The sequence below is a fragment of the Mustela nivalis genome, assembly GCF_964662115.1.
Source record: "Mustela nivalis genome assembly, chromosome: 8".
Lineage (NCBI taxonomy): Eukaryota > Metazoa > Chordata > Mammalia > Carnivora > Mustelidae > Mustela > Mustela nivalis.
The window spans coordinates 119,280,685-119,298,831 of record NC_139027.1 but is presented as its reverse complement, the minus strand read 5'-3'; the positions used below and the strand labels follow the sequence as shown (position 1 = coordinate 119,298,831).

Here is an 18,147-nt window from a genome sequence, read left to right as displayed (position 1 = left end):
GGCGCGGGGAATTACACTCTGCCGGGGCCTCCTGCAGCTGGGGCCCGGGCGGGGGCGGGGCGGGGGTCGAGCCGAGCCTGGGCGTGGGGGAGAGGCAAGTTGGTCTCCAGTCTGCAGGTTGTCACAGGAAATAGAAGTGGAGGCGGAGGGCTGAGGGCTGAGGGGAGGAGGGCGGAGTCCTTCACCCGCGGCATGGGGTGCTCATGGGGATAAGATCTTTTTATGACAAGAGCCAGCCGGGGCCTCCTGACTGGGCAAAGCCTGGTTAGGATTTATTATTTCTTGTGTTTGGCCTGCTCTGGCCCCCGGGCGATGCCACGCAGGGGAAGCAAACGGCTTGGAGGCAAGACCCTCGGATTCCGCTTCAGTGTCGGCCACAAAGTGAACCAACCTCTTTCCTTTTCCTCTGGTCTCTTCGAGTGGGGCTGTCCCCTCCGGGGCCTGCAAGGGCCACAGGTTATGGCTGGGGCGGGGCCCCGGGCCATCTGTCAAGTCCCAGGACCTCCTTGGAGATAGATGTTCTCCGCTCAAATCGACCATCTTCCGGGTGGGAAGACCGAGGCCTCGAGAGAGGTGCTTTCCGTTGGCAGGAAGCCAGGACTGGAATACGGATTTCTGTGCTCCACTGTGGGCGTCGTGGGTGCATCACAGGCTATGAATCCCCCCATTAGAGCCCCATTCCCTGAGGGGAAACGCCAGCTTGCCAAACCCCACTGTCAACATTAGGCTTTTGCGAGCCGGACCCCAGGTGTTCCTCTGGCCAAATTGACTAATGGTGGTCTTTTCCCAGTTTGCAGACAACGTTCATTTAGCGGAGAGCATTTTCTCAGTCTTCGCTCTTTCTCCCCAGAGCTTTTGTGTAAAACCTTTGGCACCTGCGGCCACTGGTCTGGGCGGGAAACGGCCTCTGACTTAGCCCGGTGTAATGTATGCTGTGACCTTCGCTTGAGTTCCTCAATGTTTCCTGCTTTTCTCCAAGTTATCACCACAGTGACAGCTTCTGAGTCACCTACCGTGTGCCTGTCCCGGTACCGAGGGGCTGACACACATCGTCAGATTCTCGCCATCCCCTAGAGGTCAATGCTGCTATTTGCGCTCCCCTCCAGATGAGTAAACTGAGGCTTAGCAAGGTGCGGTACTAGGCCTCACTGCTGACAGGGGCAGTCTGTGAGCTTGGCTACTGCTTGAACACGTCTCCGTTCTGACCCCATTTGAGAGGTATCGTGGCCCGATCCCTTGGAAAGCTTAGGTCCTTCGTGACAAGCTTTCAGTCTATTACACCTTAGTCTGAATTAGTTTACAAGAATCCCTCAGCTCAGGATGTCTGGGATCACAGACCGGTGCTGGAGGCAGGACTGGCTCCGCATGAGGCATCTGGGGACTTAACTGGGGCTTGCGAGGATGGGTAAGGGGTGAGAAGAAGGGAGAGCTCCATTGTCCCCGGGGGACTTTTGAGGGGAAGCCTGACAGTGACATCTGGCAGGAGCCCCATTTGGATTTCTCCTGAGTGGCAGAAGTGGGCTATTTTGTCAATTAAGCCTCAGTGATTTGGGTGAATGCAGTCTTGGGCACTCTAGGGGCTGTGTTTCAGAGCCTGGGTGATGCTGGAGGATTAGGCTCTGTCTTCCCGGGGCCTCCCCTCCAGATCCTAGGTCACTCTCCGCTGGGCGTGGGGACAGCATATCTTCTTCCTTGGGTAAAACTTGGCACAGCCCCCAAGACTGCCTTCTTGTCCTGGGGTGTCTGAAAGATAGGAGGCCCATCCAGGACCCTAAAAATGCTGTGGGGAAGACAAAGGGGGGTGGTGGGCAATTTGTGGCTGCCCACCAGGGACAAAGGTCCAGAGCCTGACCCAGCCTCAGGCAAGCTTGGGCTTCTCTAGCCTTAGAGATTGTGGGGTTGATGGAGTATCGTGCAAGAGCGTGTGTGCCCATGGTCTAGAGCATGTGTGTGCACGAGGAGGCTGTGTGTGTGTGTGTGTGTGTGTGCACACGCATGCAGCAGTGTGACTGTGTGAGTGTGCATGTCTTGTCCATGTTTGGGCTGGGGATGCTCGTGTGCCTGGGGCGGTGCATGTATGCACGCGCATGTGTACAGGTGAAAGGGAGACTACAGGCCGGTGGACGTGTGTGACTGCGGGCGTCTGTGCTGGCAGATGTGCAAGCACCTGGGGCGTGGGCATTGGCAAGACCACAAGCGTGAGTGTGTGCAGGCACACATGTTCCAGATCTTCTTGAAGAAATCCCAGCAGTCTGGCAGTGCAGGGCTGGCAGGGGTGTCCTTCGTCATCACAGAGGCGGCCCAAGCTGCCACCCCAGCCCGAGCTGCCCCCCAGAGCCTCTATCGCCGCGGGAAGGACGTGGCAGGGAGGGAGTGGGTGTGAGAAGCAATGCTGTGTCTATCCCTGTCCCCATCCCATGACAATGTCCGAGGCACCTCCTTGTTTCCAGCCTTCCTCCTCTTCCTCCTCCTCTGCTCCCTGCCCTCTGAGGCACCTTACCGAGCCCCGGAAGCCAAGCACCATGGCGGGGGGGTGGGGCGTGGGTGGCGTGCCCTTCTGGAAGACAGGGCTCTGAACTTGAAGTGAGGGGGTCCTGACCGACAGAGCCCAACTCCACCACTTCCTTGCCATGTGACCTCGGGCAAGTATCCTGCCTGACCTTTCAGGGTCTTACTTTCCTCATCTGGAAAATGGGCTTGAAGCCCCATCACCAGGACGCTTGGCAAGCTGGAAGAGCTCCACTGTCACTTCCTGAATGTTTCCTGCTTTTCTCCAAGTATCACCACAGTGACCGCTTCTGAGTCACCTACCGTGTGCCTGTGCCTGTAAAAAGGTCTTATCCCCATGAAGTGGGGTTCTGTCTCCTGACTTGTATCAAAGCCAGGTCTGGACCCTGGGCCCCTAAACAGGACAGGGAGCAGAAGAGAGCTGAGCAAGGGCCTGTCACAGTGGACAGCTCGTCAAAACGAGGACTCCTGAGTCCACTCCCTGCCCCTGGCCGGCCCTGACACACGGTGGGGGTGGGGAAGGGCTTGGGGTCTCTAGCTGCGGGGCCCTGGGCTCAAATACCAGCTCTGCCCTTTCACCCAGTTTGACCTTAGTTGGCTCATCTGTAAAATGTAGCTGATCATTCTGTCTCCCTCATAGCATTGGTGTGAAGATTAAGACATTAAGCAATGTAGAGCCTGAAGAACGTGTAAGTCCTAGGAAATGTTAGCTGCTCTGTGTTCTCACTGAGCCTCAGTCTCCTGATCCAGAGAATGGGGGTGATGATGAGAGCCATGGTGGGTATTAAATGGGCCCATGGAAAGAAAGCATGCAGCCAAGTCCCTGTCACATAGCTAGTGGGCAGGAACTACTGGTTCCCTAGAGATTGTGTCGGAGTCATTTGTGTGTCCCCGGTGCCATTAGGGGCTGGGTGGTGTTGCACTGAATTGCGCAGAACACCACAAGGGGCTCAGTGAGGGCATAGGTGTGGCACAAGCCTCCAGAGCTGGGGACTTAGAAGCTCAGGGGGTCTCTGTCCTGCTCTGAGCCTTAGTTTCCCTGCTTATTTCACAGGACTGCCCTTTGGGTCCCTCCTGCCTCTGAATCCCTTCCTGGTGCTGTGTCAGGTCCTGGAAGTCCGGGAGGGGTGCTAGAGGGTCGAAGTTAGGGACTCTGCCAAGGCCTATAGGAGTCCAGCAGGTAGAAAGGTAATAGGATGGGCATCCTGGAGGCCTTCTCCCTTCTAACCCCTCATCCCCATCCCCACCCCTGCTCCGGTCTCTGGCCAGGAACTCGAGTTCTGGGCTCCAGGATCTTGGAATACAGTTAGGCCACTGTAATGACAGCCTTCCCTGGTCAGGGGCCTGAGTCCGTCTACCGTGTTTTCTAGCCCCTGCCACGCACCAGACTTTATTTCATTTAATCGCCCTGGATTCTGTGTGGTAGATGAGGACTTGGCATCAGGGAGACCAGGGAACCCGCCCGAGTCCCACAGTGAGGAAGTGGCCAGGCTTGGGTTCCGTGGCTGGCTGACCCTCTCAGCCACAGGGCGTGGAGGTGGGACCCACTAGTGCCTTAGCTCTCTGTACCTCCCCACCCCAGGCCTAGGGGGTCCCCTCATCTGGGACACCCCACAAAAGCTTCTCAGAGCTCAAGGCAGCCCTTTACCTGCCTAAGACCCAGCCTGGTGGGAGACAGATGCCCCAACCCCCCGCCCCGCCCCGTCTTTCCCCCTCACTTCACCTGAAGCTCCAGACCCCAACCCGACCTGGGCAGGCTGCAGGGGTGCGGAGACAGAGCATCTGGGAGGTGGGGCCTGTTCTCTCCCACAAAGTCATCCACTCCCTCAGGTCCTCTAGGCCAGCCAGGAAGGGGGTAAACTAAGGCTGAGAATGGCGGAGACTCGCTCAAGGTCCCAGAGAGCACCAGAGCTGGGTGCAAACAGGCAGGTGACTCGCCCTTCATTTGCTCTCCCCCATCCCCATCCCGGCAGCCCCGTCCTGTCCCTGCTCAGCCACACCTGGGAGTCATGTTAATGGTTCTCTTATAGCTCCTCATCCCCAACCAACTGTGTGCAGATACTGTTGTTTTGACCTTGAAAATACATCTCAGATTTCACCTTCTCACCACCTCCACCCTCTCCAGCCACCCCACTGTGCCCACTCTGGCTCCCCTGTAATCCCTTCCAACCCACACTCCAGAGAAAACTGCAGAAGACAAACCAGATTCTCCCCTGCCTCTGCTCAAAACCCTCCAAGACTCCTGTCTCACTCAAGGCAAGAGCTGGTCTTTTTTGAAGCCTCCACAGTCAGGTACGATCTGCCCCAGCTGCCTGTTGCTTCACCCACTCCACTCTCCCCTTGCCCACTTGGTCTCAGCCACACTGACCTCTTTGCTATTCTAAAAACTACCAAACACAACTCTGCCCCAGGGCCCTTGCACTGGCTGTTTCCCCAGGCTGTTTCCCTAGATCTCTACATGGCTGGTTCTTCTCCTCTTTTGGGTCTTTGCTCAAGACCCATCTCAGAAAAGTCACCGTCTCAGAGAAGTCCTCCTGGATCACCCAGTCAGGACCATTTTAAGTCCCTTGGACTCTTCTCACCACCCCCCTCCTATTTAATTTTTTTCTCTAGCTCTTACTAACCCCTGACATTATGGATGGGTTTTAGTTTATAAGTTTGGTACCTGTGTCCCCATGAGATGGTGGTCTCTGCCAAGGCAAACCAGTTTGTTTTGTTCATCGCTGTGTCCACAGGACAGAGACTAGCTGCTGCACCGAAGGGACTCCCCACTGTGGGGGGCAGCAGATGCCTCAGAGCTAGTCCGAGAACTGCCCATCCACTTCTGTACTCGGAGGGCCTCAGGAGTCCCAGGGTCTGGGACTGGACCATTCCTCCTGCCCAACTGTGTCCAGGGAGTTCTCAGGAAGACGACATTTGAGCTGGACCTTGAGAGCCCAGCCAAATTTTTCAGCAAGAGCAAAGCATGGGGAATCTCATTCCAGGGGGTGGGAATGTGAGCAGGAGCTCGGAGGTGGGACAGGTTTTCACAGGTTAGCGCCGACTCTGTGTGATGGTGACTGGGGCCACTTTCCCGAGGAAGCATGTTCTGCAGAACATTTCAGATGGGGTGGGGATGGGTAAATCAGCTTGAAAACCACTGTGCAGTCCTGAGAGGATGAGCTAGTGAAATCGCTTGGGGCCAGATGGAATAGAAGGATCTGGAAAGCCAGGCAGAGGAACTAGTGTGTCCTTATCTCCTTGTGTCATCATAAGGGAAAGCAAGGAGTCCACAGGAAGGTTTTTAGTGGAGGGAGAGAAGGTCATATTTGGGTTCTAGAATGAACCCTAGATTACTGGGCAAGAGAAAGACGTAGTCCATAAAGGTGAGACAGAAGGTAAAGGCATTGCGAGGTGCAGAGAGAGAAGGCTAGCCTGGGAGGAAGAAGATGGGCTGCTTCTCTCATAGGACAAGGGACTGGGCGTAGGTGAAGGGAGGAGTGGGGAAAATGGTGTTCGAGGGTCAGGGTTGGCCCAGTTTTCTTGGGTGGAAGGAGGGGAGGTTAGGACAGGAATGTGGACAGCTATACAGATCTGGGGGACAGGGGCAGGGGCCTGTGGGCGGAGTCTAAGAGCTGGCCTTAAGGCCCGTAGCATGTGGCAGTAGGGGCCTGTGGTGACTCTGGGCTCCGTGGGGCCAGCTTGGGAGTCACTGTGCCTACGGGGCCCCCTCCCGAGCCTGGAACCTTCCGCGCCCCGTCTGGGACCCGACTGCAGGCTCCTGGGAGGCCTATGCTTGGGTGGATGACTCATCGTTTTCTCGGCATCCCGGCATCCCTGGGCTGAGGAAATGTTCAAGGAGACATGGGGCCCTTCCTTTGGCAGGCCCGGCCCTGACTGGATGCCGGCGGGTGGAGAAAAGGGCACTCAGGCCTGATCTCTGAGCGGCCTGAGGGCGTGTCTCCACGAGCCCCTGGCTTCTACGATCCTGTGCAGCCCTTAGCCACCCTGGGAGGAGGCTGTTATGACCCCATTCTACAGGTTAGCAAACCAAGGTACAGCCTACGTAAGCGCCTAGCTAAGTCAGCACTTCGTGGCACAGTTTCTTCATCTGAAAAATGGGTCTGCTGATTATTCCTCCCCAGCGGGTTTGATGGGAAAACCAAGAGAGAGAATCCTGTGAAATGCTTCAATAGTGGCTTGTCACTTTTGGTAGAGCAAAACTAGGGAAGACAGGAGAGTAACATGGCCAACCACAGGCCTGCATTTGGACCCCAGTTCTGCCACCAGCTTCTGGTTCTGGGCAAATGGCTTGCCTGCTCTGATCCCTGAACCCCCTCGTGTGTCAGTGGTGGTAACCCACACCCTGTGGGGTAGCTGGGAAGATGCCCTGAAATCAAGCCTGACAGGCAGGCCTCAGAGTAGAGGCTGCTGACCCCTTTCTCCACTGCAAAGATTCCCCAAACCAGATAGCCATCATCCTCCCAAGGCTAAGAAGCACTTTGTGGGGTGACAGAAAAGCCTGGGCCAAGGGGGAAAGAAAGGGGGTCCAGCTCAGAGAGTTCCTCCTGGGAAGTCCCATGGGGGATGGGGCTTCTCTGGGAGATTTGGAGCTGGGACAGAAGCTGGCTGGGGACAAAGGGGTTTATGTTGAATGGGGGATGTCAGAGGAGGAATGGGGAGTGTGGAGGCAGAGGCTGAGTCCAGGCTCTGTCATTTATTGCTGTGCAGTCTTGGGCAAGTCAGTTCCCCTCTCTGAGCCTTAGCTGTCTCATCCATAAAATGGGGGCAATGCCAGCTGTGGCTTCATAGACATCTGACTTCTAAACTACATGGTATGGTATGGTGGCAGCCATAGCAGGGTGTGGGCTTTGCGAAGCCTTCCATGAAAGGGGGCTATAATGACGATTCTGGTTGGTTTTGAACCAGTAACCCTCGAGTCTGTGATGAGGCCGTGTGGAGCAGTGCCACCGGGCTGGGCTCCGGAGCACAGACCAGCCCCAGGTTCGAGCGGAACGCTGTGACTCGCTAGCCCGATGACCTTAAAACAAGTCGCTTCCCCTCTTGGAGCCTCAGTTTCCTCCTCTGTAAAATGGGGCCAGTGGTATCACGCATCTCACAGGGCTGCTGTGGGAAGGTGAAGAGAGGTTCCACATCAGGTGGTTGGCCCAGAAACCAGGAGCTTTTGTCTCTTGTGCCCCTAGCATGGCAGATGGCAGTTGGGCCTCAGATCTGGGGCCTGGGAAGGGGCCGGGGGATGCGGAGAGGGGCAGGAGCACCAGTGGCCAGAGCTGGAACGGAGTGAGGGCAGCAGGAGCATGTGCAGGGAAACTGGAAGGGGAGACTTCCAACAGGAGGGGTGGTCAGCTGGCTTGCCCCCGGGGATGGGCAGACCCCCAGCCCCAGGTCTGGATGAGAGAAGACCCTGATAGAAGCTGGAGCAGAGGGAAGGCACCGCGAGCTGAAACAGGTGGGAAGTAGGGGATAGAAATCCCACTGCTCCAGTCAGAAGTTGGCGCTCAGGGAGGGGGGCAGTGGGCTGCCCAGGGCCAGGCTGCCCATTTTGGGGCTAAGAGTGGGCATGCTTCCTGGGCCAGAGAGCCCTGCATTTAAATTCTGCCTGACCATCCAGCTGTGGGATCTCGGATACCTCTCCACCTCCTCTCTGAGCCTCCACTTCCACATCTGTAAAATGGGGAGAGTCCTCTCCGCACCCTTTTAGGGTTGTGGGATAATAGGGTTGTGGGATAAACCTTTTAGGGTTGAAGTCCATAAAGTGAGCAGCGACTGCCTGCTACTGAGCAAAACCAGTGACAGTCATTACCCAGCCGGTATTTGGGGATTACTTAGGAAAACCTGGACACCGCCAAGCACTCTATGTCCGTGACTCCGTGCGATGGTCCGAACTCAGCTATCTTTGCAATCTTCGTCTTGCTAACAAGGATGTCGAGGCTCGGAGAGGTTGGTTAACATGCCCGAGGCCACACAGCTGATACGAGGCAGAGCAGGGACTAGGGCCTGTGCAGTGGGAAGTGTCATGTCCTTGGCTCCCTCTAGCCCCCATCCTCCCGACAGCAGGTGTCAGATCCCGGGGTCCCTGTGGTACCACACACCCTTGGCCCATACGTTCTTCTTCCCAGCATGGAGAGACGGGCATGAGTCTCTCCCGCAGAGCGTGCGGACCCTGGGACGCACTACTAAGGTGCAGATGGGATCTACGGGGAGGGTTGGTTGACCCTCGGGGTCACCAAGGGATTCTTTGGTTCAGGGAGGGCCACGTGGTGGTGTGGGGCCTCACAGCCAGCGAGGACAGCCAGCATACTGCACTCCAGCTGAGGCAGGGGGAGCCCCACGCTCACCGGCACGAGGCAGGGCAGAGCTCATCGCCAAGGTCACAGCCAGCTGCTGGCCGCCAGCAGCCCCAGGAGGAAGCAGGTGGCCGGTGCCTAATCCGGGTGGCACTGAGGGGCGTCAAGGCAAGGAGAGGGTACCATGAGGACTGGGGAGGACCTGACCGGCCAGGGGGGGCGCAGCTCTTATAAGGAAATGAGCCAAGAAGTGGGAGAGGAGGGCCTGGGAGCTCCCTGGAAGGGGGCAAGGGTGGACAAAGGAGCCCAAGAGAAGTTTTGTTTTTCAAGGTAATGCATACAAGACTTCAAGCAACAGCAACAAAACAGCAGCCAGCAAGGGGGTGAACAGTGACCAGCCCACGCTGTCCCCCTCCACCTAGGGGAGGTCCAGTCCCTTAGGTGTCAGGCCAGATACCCTTGACTCTGAGCTGGGCTGCCTGGCTTTGAATCCTGAATGCCCTGTGTACTTGCAGACTTGGACAGCTTACTCCACATCTCCGTGTCTGAGTTTCTGCATCTAAACCGGGGGTGGTATTAGGGCCTGTTTCTCTGGACTGTGGCCTCACTCCCAGCAGAAGCAAGCTCGGGGCCGAGTGCTCCACAGGCAGGGATGGTTGCTGTGATGGTCGCTGCCATGGCTGCCGCTTTGCTGGGCTTTCTGCTGGGTGTGCATGCCCATGCACCCCCGTCTGTGAGATTTAAACACCCAGCGGGATGTTTAAGTCCCCTGTGGGGCCTGAAGCTTGGTTTTCCGAACTTCTGTCAGTTGAGGCAAGAGGCAGAGGTGAGAGTTCAGCCCAGTGGCCCTGGATCTTCTGGTTTCTGACGTTGACTGGCCCTCAAGGATTAACCACTGCCTTGTCCACGGCTGGAGGTACGGGGACTCGATCCCCCACTGCGGTGCTGGAGACGTGAAGTGGCCACGGGGACAGGAGGGGTGAGGCGAGCTGTGGAGACAGCCCTTGTCCAGACTGTGAGGTTGGGGGGGGCTCGAAGCCCTCCTCTGCTACTTCTGAACCTTCTCAGCCTTGCCGTTACTGAAAAAGTTCCCGGCTCCTAGCCTTGGTTTCCTTATCAGGATGGTGGCCCAGGCGGTGGTGAGGGGCCAAGATGACACTGCAAGAGTGACAGAGCATTGGGGTTGTTTGTGGGGGACCCCACGTGCAGGTCCCTGCCCTCAGGGGATCTTACAGCTAAGAGACTGCTGCCATTGATAAGATCCCAGCTTAGGAGGCACACAGCCGTGGGTTCAAATCCTAGCTCTGCTGCTTAGTAGCTCTGGGCCTCAGTTTCCTCTTCTATAAAATGGGCATAGTAGAACCTGCTGTGGGGGCTTGTAGGATGCAGCTTAAGAGGCTGAGCTGGGGGCCTGGCTCAGGGTGAAGCCGTGATCCGCAGCAGCTGCGATTATTTTAAGGCCCCCCAGACTAATCTGAGGATGCTCCGCAAACCTCGCAGGGCTATGGGCCATCCATTCATTCATGGACTTATTCAGCACCTGCTTTGTATCAAGTCCTGTGCAGGCACACCACTGGGATTTACTAAGCACCTACTATGTGCTGGGAGGGGTGAACAGGATGGACTTGATCTTCGCCCTCCCAGAGCTGGGAACCTCAGGTAGCTGCATGGCCCTGGGGGGTGCTGGGGACAGCCTCGGGCCCAACGTGCCATCCAGCTGGTCAGCTCTGGCAGCCAGGCCCCTGTCCCTGTTGTGCCAGGCTTATTGAAATTAACAGGGTTGCTTCTGCCTGGTGTGCCCAAGCTGGCCCTGCAGACCCCCATGTGTGGCTCCCCTGGGTCCCCCTTTCCCCAGGGAAGTAAGCTCTGAGGGGTGTGGGGAGCGCTGGGCCTTTTCTACCTGCCACCCCAGTTTTCGTCACCTCCTCCCCCAGGGAAAGCTCATTGTCCTTCCTCCTACTTTCTCCTTCACACAGTAGCCAAACTGCTGTATTAAAAAGGCAAACCTGACCGTGTTCTCTGCCCTAAACCTCCTTGTGGGTCCCCATCAGCCTCTGAGCGAAAAGCACCAAGGCCTACAAGGCCCCGCTCTGGCCCCCCGTCTCCAGCTTCTGGACTCCGGCTCACTACCTTCAGCCGCACTGTCCTCCAGACTGCTCCCCCAACCCTCACTGGGCCCTGTACAATGTCACCTCCTCCGGGAGGCCCTTCCTGACTGCCTTTTCTTTCTTTCTTTTTCTTTTTTTTAAGGATTCTATTTATTTATTTGAGAGAGACAACAGAGGGAATGTAATGGGGAAAAGCACGCTCTCCGCTGAGCAGAAAGATCACTGGGGCCCGATCCCAGGACCCCAAGATCATGACCCGAGCCGAAGGCAGTTGTTTAACCAACTGAGCCACAAAGGCACCCCTTCCTTCCTTTCTTTCTTTCTCTCTTTTTATTTTTTTTTTTTTTAAGATTTTACTTATTTATTTGTTTGTTTGATAGAGAGAGAGTGAGAGAACAAGCAGGGAGGAGGGGCAGAGGGACAGAGAGAAGCAGATTCCCTGCTGAGCAGGGAGTCCCACGCACGGCTCCATCCCAGGACCACAAGATCATGGCCTGAGCTGAAGGCAGACGCTTAACCAACTGAGCCACCCAGGTGGCCCCTGACTGCCTTTTCAAAGTGGTCTTTGACCCCGTGTTCTCAGCCCTTTCCCCTAACTTTGGGGCCTTTTAATTAATTTATTTATTCACTCATTTGTTTGTTTTTTAAGCTTTTATTTATTTATTTGACGGAAAGAGCACAAGCAGGGGGAGTGGCAGAGAAAGGCAAACACCCCATGAGTAGGGAGCCCGATACGGGACTCCATCCCGGGACCCCGGGATCATGATCTGAGCCAAAGGACCTGAGCTTCATGGACTGAGCCTCCCAGGCGCCCCTGGAGACTGGTTTTTTTTTTTTTTTTTAAAGAATTACTTATTTATTTATTTATTTATTAGAAAGAGAGCACGAGGGAGGAGGGGCAGCAGGGGAGCTAGTCCAGCAGACTCCCTGCTGAGCGTGGAGCCCAGTGCAGATGGATCTCACCACCCTGAGATCAGGACCTGAGCTGAAATCAGGGGTCAGCGCTCAACCGACTGAGCCACCTAGAGCCTTTGTTACAGTCCTACCTGTGCTGTATCTGTGTGCATGTTCCTCTTGGTCTCCACAAGGACGGGGATGGTGGCTGTCTTGCTCACTGCTGTGTTTTTAGCACCTAGTGCCCCATCAGCACTCCGTAAATGTTCTTTAAACAAGCGTCTCAAATGTTTTAATTCTCCTTCTTGTGCCTCCGTTTCCTCCTCTGCAGAATGGGAGGACAGGGCTGTTGGGGGGCTGATCTGAGGGCCGGCTTAATGGTCAGGGTCCCATCCAGGACTGCCCCAGAGCCAGAGGAGGCTGACAGGGTCGGCAGGTGGTCACATTTGGGCTCGCTTCTGGCTATGCTGAGAAGCCCAGGTGAGGCAGAGACACAGCTGTGGGAAGAGGGGAAGAGATGCTGGTCTGTACAGAGGTCTGGGGCTAGGAGACGTAGCTCGGTGACCAGTCCCTTAATGGAGCCCCGGAAAGCCAGATGTCAGGCGGTGGGAGCTATTTAGTATGGCAGGCCCGGGGACCACGGGGAGGGAGGCGTTTAGGGAGCTGAAACTGGTCTGGTGTGTGCCAAGTGGAGACTGGGGGCTCAGGCCCAGGGGTGGACAGTAGCCCACAGGGGAGCAGAAGCTACAGAAAGAAGGCAGGGGCCCCGGAGAGGGGCTGAAGGACTGGGTCTGTCTCCTCCTTCTTGCGTCAGCTGCTTCGTTCTCTGTAAAAGCCAGTTCACCGTCCATGCACTCGTTCGCTCACGTATTCATTCACCAACCTGGGGAGAGCCTTCTGGGGTACAGCGGCAAGCCCCCACAGACCTGGCTTCTGTCCTGCCGGAGCTCTGGCTGCATCCTGGGGCCTGGATGCTGTAGGACCGAGGGTCAGTGGCAGCACTGGTCATGCTGGGGACGGTGAGGTTGTGGTGACAGTGGGGAGAATTGTGATGAGGATGAGAAGGGGACCGTGTGCTTGCAGGTGTGTTGGCGCGTCTGTATCGAGTGTCCCCAGGCGCCGGCCTGTTCCCAGGGCTTCCTGTGTGTTCGCACGCTGGGCTCCTGAAACAGCCCCATGAGGCACAGGGCTTATGCAACTCGCCTGGGGCCCACTGAGAACCAAGGGCGACGACACCCAGATGCAAGACCAGGCAGGCTGGCTGACCAGCAGGTGCCCCCAGATGTGGCCACCTGCCACTTCCAGCAGGCAGTTCCCTCCCTTAGCCGCAGCCAGCTTCCTGGACCTGGACCCAGCACCCAGCACCTAGCTCCTAGCACCGGGTCGAGTCCAGGTGAAGGTGCTTGAGCCTGACTTTCCTGAGTGGGGCTTAAGATCTGGCTTGGCTCCAGCAAGTTTAAGCAAACGGTGCCCTCGTTCCTCTGCCCCTAGCACCTCACCTGGGATAAGGGAGAACTGTCCCCCAGAGAGGCCACCGGAGAGGCAAGGAACCGGACCTTCACCGTAGAAGTTGAAGTTTCCAGGTGGAGACTCCATTCCACAAATCAGGAGACAAGAAGGAAACGAAGGTTCTATTCTGGGTTCTGCACCTGGGACCTGAGATGGGGAGGGGCAGGGAGGGAGCCTGGGGCTCCTGGATGGGCACACTGTACATACCCGCCTTGCTGCTTCTGCTACATAAGCCCCAGGGGAGGGGCTTTTCTTCTGCCACTCCAGGCTGACTCCCATGCCTCTGTACCCCAGTGTGAGCAAATCTGAGCCAATCCCATGTCAAAAGTGAGGAGACAGAAGATGAGCACTGGGAGAAGGTGGCCTGGGCACAAGTACCACTTCTGTGCGCCCTTTGTGGCCTGGGCCCAGTGCTGTCCCTCTCTGAGCCTCAGTGTTACTCTGTTGTCCAAGTATCTCTGGAGCGGCCGCTCTGCCAGGCGCTGTGCTGTGCTCTGGAGACACAGATGGAAATCTCTGCTCTCAGAGAGCCTACATTGGGGTGGGGGCTGACACTACATAATAAACGAGGAGAGTGCCCCAGCTTGTCAGATGCTGCTAAGTGCTGTAGAGAAAATTCAAGCAGAGTTAGGGGAATCAGAGGTGCTGGGGAGGGAGGTATTGGAATTTTAATCAGGGTGTCAGAAAGGGCCTCACTGAGTAGGTGACATTTTAAGCAAAGCCTTGAAGGAGGTATGGGAACAAGTTATGCAGGTATCTGGGGAAAAAGCATTCCAGGTAGAGGAAACTCTAAGTGCAAAGGCCCTGAGGCAGGAGTATGCCCAGTGGGTTTAAGGAACAGCAAGGAAACCAGTGTCCACAGCTTCCCCCACACCTTGTATTTGGGAACCAAAAGACCACAGTTTATTTCTCGGTACCTTAGGACCCAGAACAAAATTACTCTGAGCCCTCACAGCCAATCCCAGTGAGAGTTAGTGATGCCTGAAGGGGCCCTGATACCTATTTGTTCAACCTGGAGGGTGGATTTTAAGGCCCATGGGGCTTGGAACAGAGTACACCATGGTCTTCACTCCTTACTCCATGTGGCTGACTCTCAGGTGGTCCTGGGTTCAAATCCTGGCCCCAGCACTTTCTAGCTACAGGATCTTAGGCAAGTGTCCTCATCTACAGAATGGAGACGTAATGCTTGTCTGATAGGGGTGATGGAGTGGGATTCAGGTAACATGCCAGAAAGCATTGTTTAAGTGCCCAGCTCTGTGCCTGCCTGTAGGAGGAGCTCAGTAAGTGTTTAAAACCAGCACTTAACATTTATATGACTTTGAACTATTTTCACAGTTGTTGGAATCTGCCACATCATTTGAATCTTCTAAGAACTCCATGAGGGGGGGGGGGCAGAAATAATAGCCCCAACTTACAAAGGGGTAAACTGAGGCCTGAAGAGAGTGAGTGACTTGAGAGAGTGAGTGAGTGCGGCAGGGCCACTAGAAGGCTAATATGTGGGCCTCCTAGCTTGGGGTACCCTGGGGATCTGGGGGAATGGAGATTGTCCAGAACCTGCTGCCCCCACCCTCCATGAGCACGCACAGACACGTGAATGCATATCACTGACACCGTGAAATAGTAGTAACTTTGAGATTTGTGGTCCCAGAGCAGGTTTTGTAAGGCCTGGCTTGGTGGGTCAGGAGGTCTGTTGTAAGGATGTTGAAAGGCCCAAAGCGTGGGGAAGCTCAGGCCACAGGCAGGCGGAGTCTGGGGTCCTCAAGAAGAGGAAGAGGTCTGAGCTCATGTGATTGTCCACTCGGCCTGTTTGTCCATCCGGTGTCTGGCCTTGCTGGGCAGGGAGGACTGGGTCCCCAGACTGGTCTCCCCGGAGCCCGCCCTGGCGCCTTACCCGTCCTGATCAGCCCCTGACCCTCAGGACAGCTCTGGTTGGGGTTGGGGAGCATCATGAATGAGGAAGTTGAGCCGAGGAGAGTGCATGCCCTGCTGGCACGGGAGGGCCAGGGTTGGGACGAGGTCTGCCTGACCTAGCTCCAGCCCCAGCGGTCCTCCTAGGGAGCGGGTCACAGCCCAGCAGGGGCACCGGCAGACAGGCTCTGCGCAGGGGCCCCCTTCTTTCCCCCGCCCACCTTTCTGGCCACAGGCTGGCCGCCTAGCCCTTGACAGCAGACCCAACCCATCAGGCTCTGGTCCTCAGTTGTTGTGGCCTCCTCCCTTGTCACCGGGGGTCCAGGACGTGGGTTCGAGCCCCACCCTGCCCCGGCCCCTGGCATACCGCATGACCCTGGGAAGGCGCGGTCAGGGAGCCCAGCTATGGTGAGCACCTCTAAGGCCCCAGTGCGTTTCCTTAGTGCCCACACAACTCAGGGGTTTCTAGGCCCATTTTCTAGACAAAGAAACTGAGGCCTGTCCTGAGGTGATATCCTGAAGCTCATAGGCCGTGAAGGCAGAGCTGAGACTCCAAAGCCCGTACTCTTGATGTAACATAGCCTCTAGCCCTCGGGTTCTTCAGCAAAATGTGAGATGGGGACCGGAAAGTCTCAGCCTGGAGCGCAGAGCAGTGCGGGTACTGGCTGCCTCGGGCTCCCAGCGAGGTGACTGGGGGCAGTCCCCTCTGCGCCCAGGGCATTGGTTTTCTCGCCTAGAAATGGGGCTGAGCGCAGTATCCCCCTCAAGCTGTTGGAAGGCTTGGTGGGCAGCAGGACAGGGTGCCCAGAGAGTGACGGAACCCCTACAGGGGTCACTCGTTCTGAAATCACTGAGCTAGAAAAGAGGCCGGGGGTGGGGGGGAGGCATGTACATGCTCTCTTCTGCTCTTCCCGGGGCTTGGCCCCGTGACCTGGACTGGCCGGGGGCTGTCTGGATGTGTTCTGTGGACAGACGCATCCAGAGAGCCTGTCATGGTGGGTGGTGAGTGGTGGTCGGTGGGTAGCCACAGGTCATGAATGTGAGACCAGCTCAGGCTGTGAGGGATCAGCCAAGGGTGCCTTTGTCCCCTTTGTCTCCTCTCGTGCAAATTAGCAATTACCTTTCCTGCTCCTGCAAGCTCGGCCTTTCCTAGGAGAATTATGCACAGCAGCCACTGAGCAAGCAGAAGCCGCCTGGCTAATTAGCCGGTGGCCACTGGGGACGGGCTCGGGGCCTGGTGGCCAGAATTGGGGCTGCAGCTGCCTGCCGCTGGTGCCGGCTCAGCTGGGAGACCCTGCCATGTCCTGGGCTCTGGAACATCATGGGCCTTTCAGTCACGAGGTTCAGAGCATTTTTTAGCTGTGTGACCTTGGGTAAGTTGCTCTGCTTCTCTGTGCCGCAGGCTCCTTGTCTTTAACTGAAGGACCGTGTGGGTTTGAAGCCCCACACCTAAGCGGTGTCCATTATCAGCGGGTAGTGTTACCGCTGCTCTTGTCACCACTGCCATTGCCTGGGGTACGTGCTGGCTTCAGTGGGAGAATGCAAGGAATGTCAGCCCGGTGGCGGCCCCTGGAGACCTTGTAGTGCCACCTTAATGTCCTGGGCAGCAGGAGAAGCCCAGCTAGGCCTTGGGCCCATAGTGATCGAGAGGCTTAATCTCCCTGAGCTGCGAGCTTCCTTTTGCTTGCCTCTAAGTGAAGGAATGAAATAACTGAGATACTGCATGGTCCTGTGCCTAGTCTTGGGCCCGTAGACCTGATACTAAAGGTAGAGCTCCTTCCCCTCTCTCTGCTTCCCCCTTCTCTTCGTGCCTCCCCCTGCCTCCTTTCCCCCTCTCCCTCCCCCCCTCCCGCCTCAGGAACACACAGAAGGGAGGCAAGAAAAGCCGAAGAAGGGCTGCCTGCGGTTTGGGGGAGTCAGGAAAAGGCTCCTGATGGTCATGGGTCTGAACTGGACCCCGTGGGACAGGGAAAGGCGGCGTGGTGGGGTGGGAGTGAGCGCGGGAGCAGAGCACCAAGGAGTCCTCTGCTCAGGGGGCAAGACCATGAGGTGTGCGGCCCAGGACAAAGGCAGTGACCAGGGAGCTGTGGCAGGTTGAGGTGGAGCAGGGCTTGGGAGATGGCACCTGCCTATAGGGTCTCAGATGTCAGGCCAGGTACAGCCCCCCAAACCTCCCCCCTAGGCCTGGGACTTCAGAGAGGAGATGTCCTGTGACTATGGGGTAGGGGGTAGGGTTGTTGGTGAATGGAGTGTCTCAGAGCACGGGAGAAGGTGCCCCTGGCTTGGTGTGGGAAATGCCGGGCTGGTACGGCTTTCTGGAAAAGTCAGTCTTGGAGCCAAGGCTCGGCTCATCTTGGAGCTAAGCAGAGGGTGGGCATCCCAGGCAGAGGGGTCGGGCTGGCAAAGGCACAAAGCACTGCTCAGCGCTGGGGTGAGCGGGGCTGCACTGCTGAGGCCTCTAAGGCCCAGCAGAGAAGCCTGGATTCTATCTGGGCACTGGAGAGCCAAGGAAGTTTTGGGGCAACCACTAGAGATCTGATTTTCCCAAAGTCTGGCTGCAGCCCCATTAGCTGAGGCCTGGGGTGGTTGAGACAGCGGTTCTGCCATCTGGAAGCCTGACGGTGTCAGCTTGGTGCCTGACCCTCCTGGAGGGTCCCCCCTGGGCAAGCCCCATTCCCTCTTGGAGCCCCAGCACCTGTGTGTGTCCAGGAAGAAGGCCGTGGACCACCTGCCTCCTGGAGCACTTGGGGGGCACCGAGATCGTCCCTGTGACCCACCTGGGGCTGGGCACCCCAAGGTGACTCACTCAAGGTGCACGGGATCTTTCTTTGGGCACTCACTCAAGGCCGGTGTTTGGTATGCATGCTTTATATGTCTTATTCTCATGGCTGCCCTAGTAGGCAGCCCCCCACCCCATGGAGGAGGAAACTGAG

The 18,147-nt window shown here is 56.8% G+C and overlaps 1 protein-coding gene and 1 long non-coding RNA gene across 3 annotated transcripts in view; one reads left to right on the top strand and one right to left on the bottom strand.

The window, feature by feature from the left end:
- Nucleotides 1-18,147, top strand: part of NOL4L (nucleolar protein 4 like) — a 131,004-nt gene that overhangs the window by 4,312 nt on the left and 108,545 nt on the right. The gene's annotated exons all lie outside the window — the stretch shown is intronic.
- Nucleotides 11,536-15,578, bottom strand: LOC309872197. The gene is made up of 2 exons (XR_014315726.1): nucleotides 13,297-15,578; nucleotides 11,536-12,960 (listed from the first exon to the last, which is right to left on the bottom strand). It is a non-coding gene; the product is annotated as an uncharacterized lncRNA (long non-coding RNA).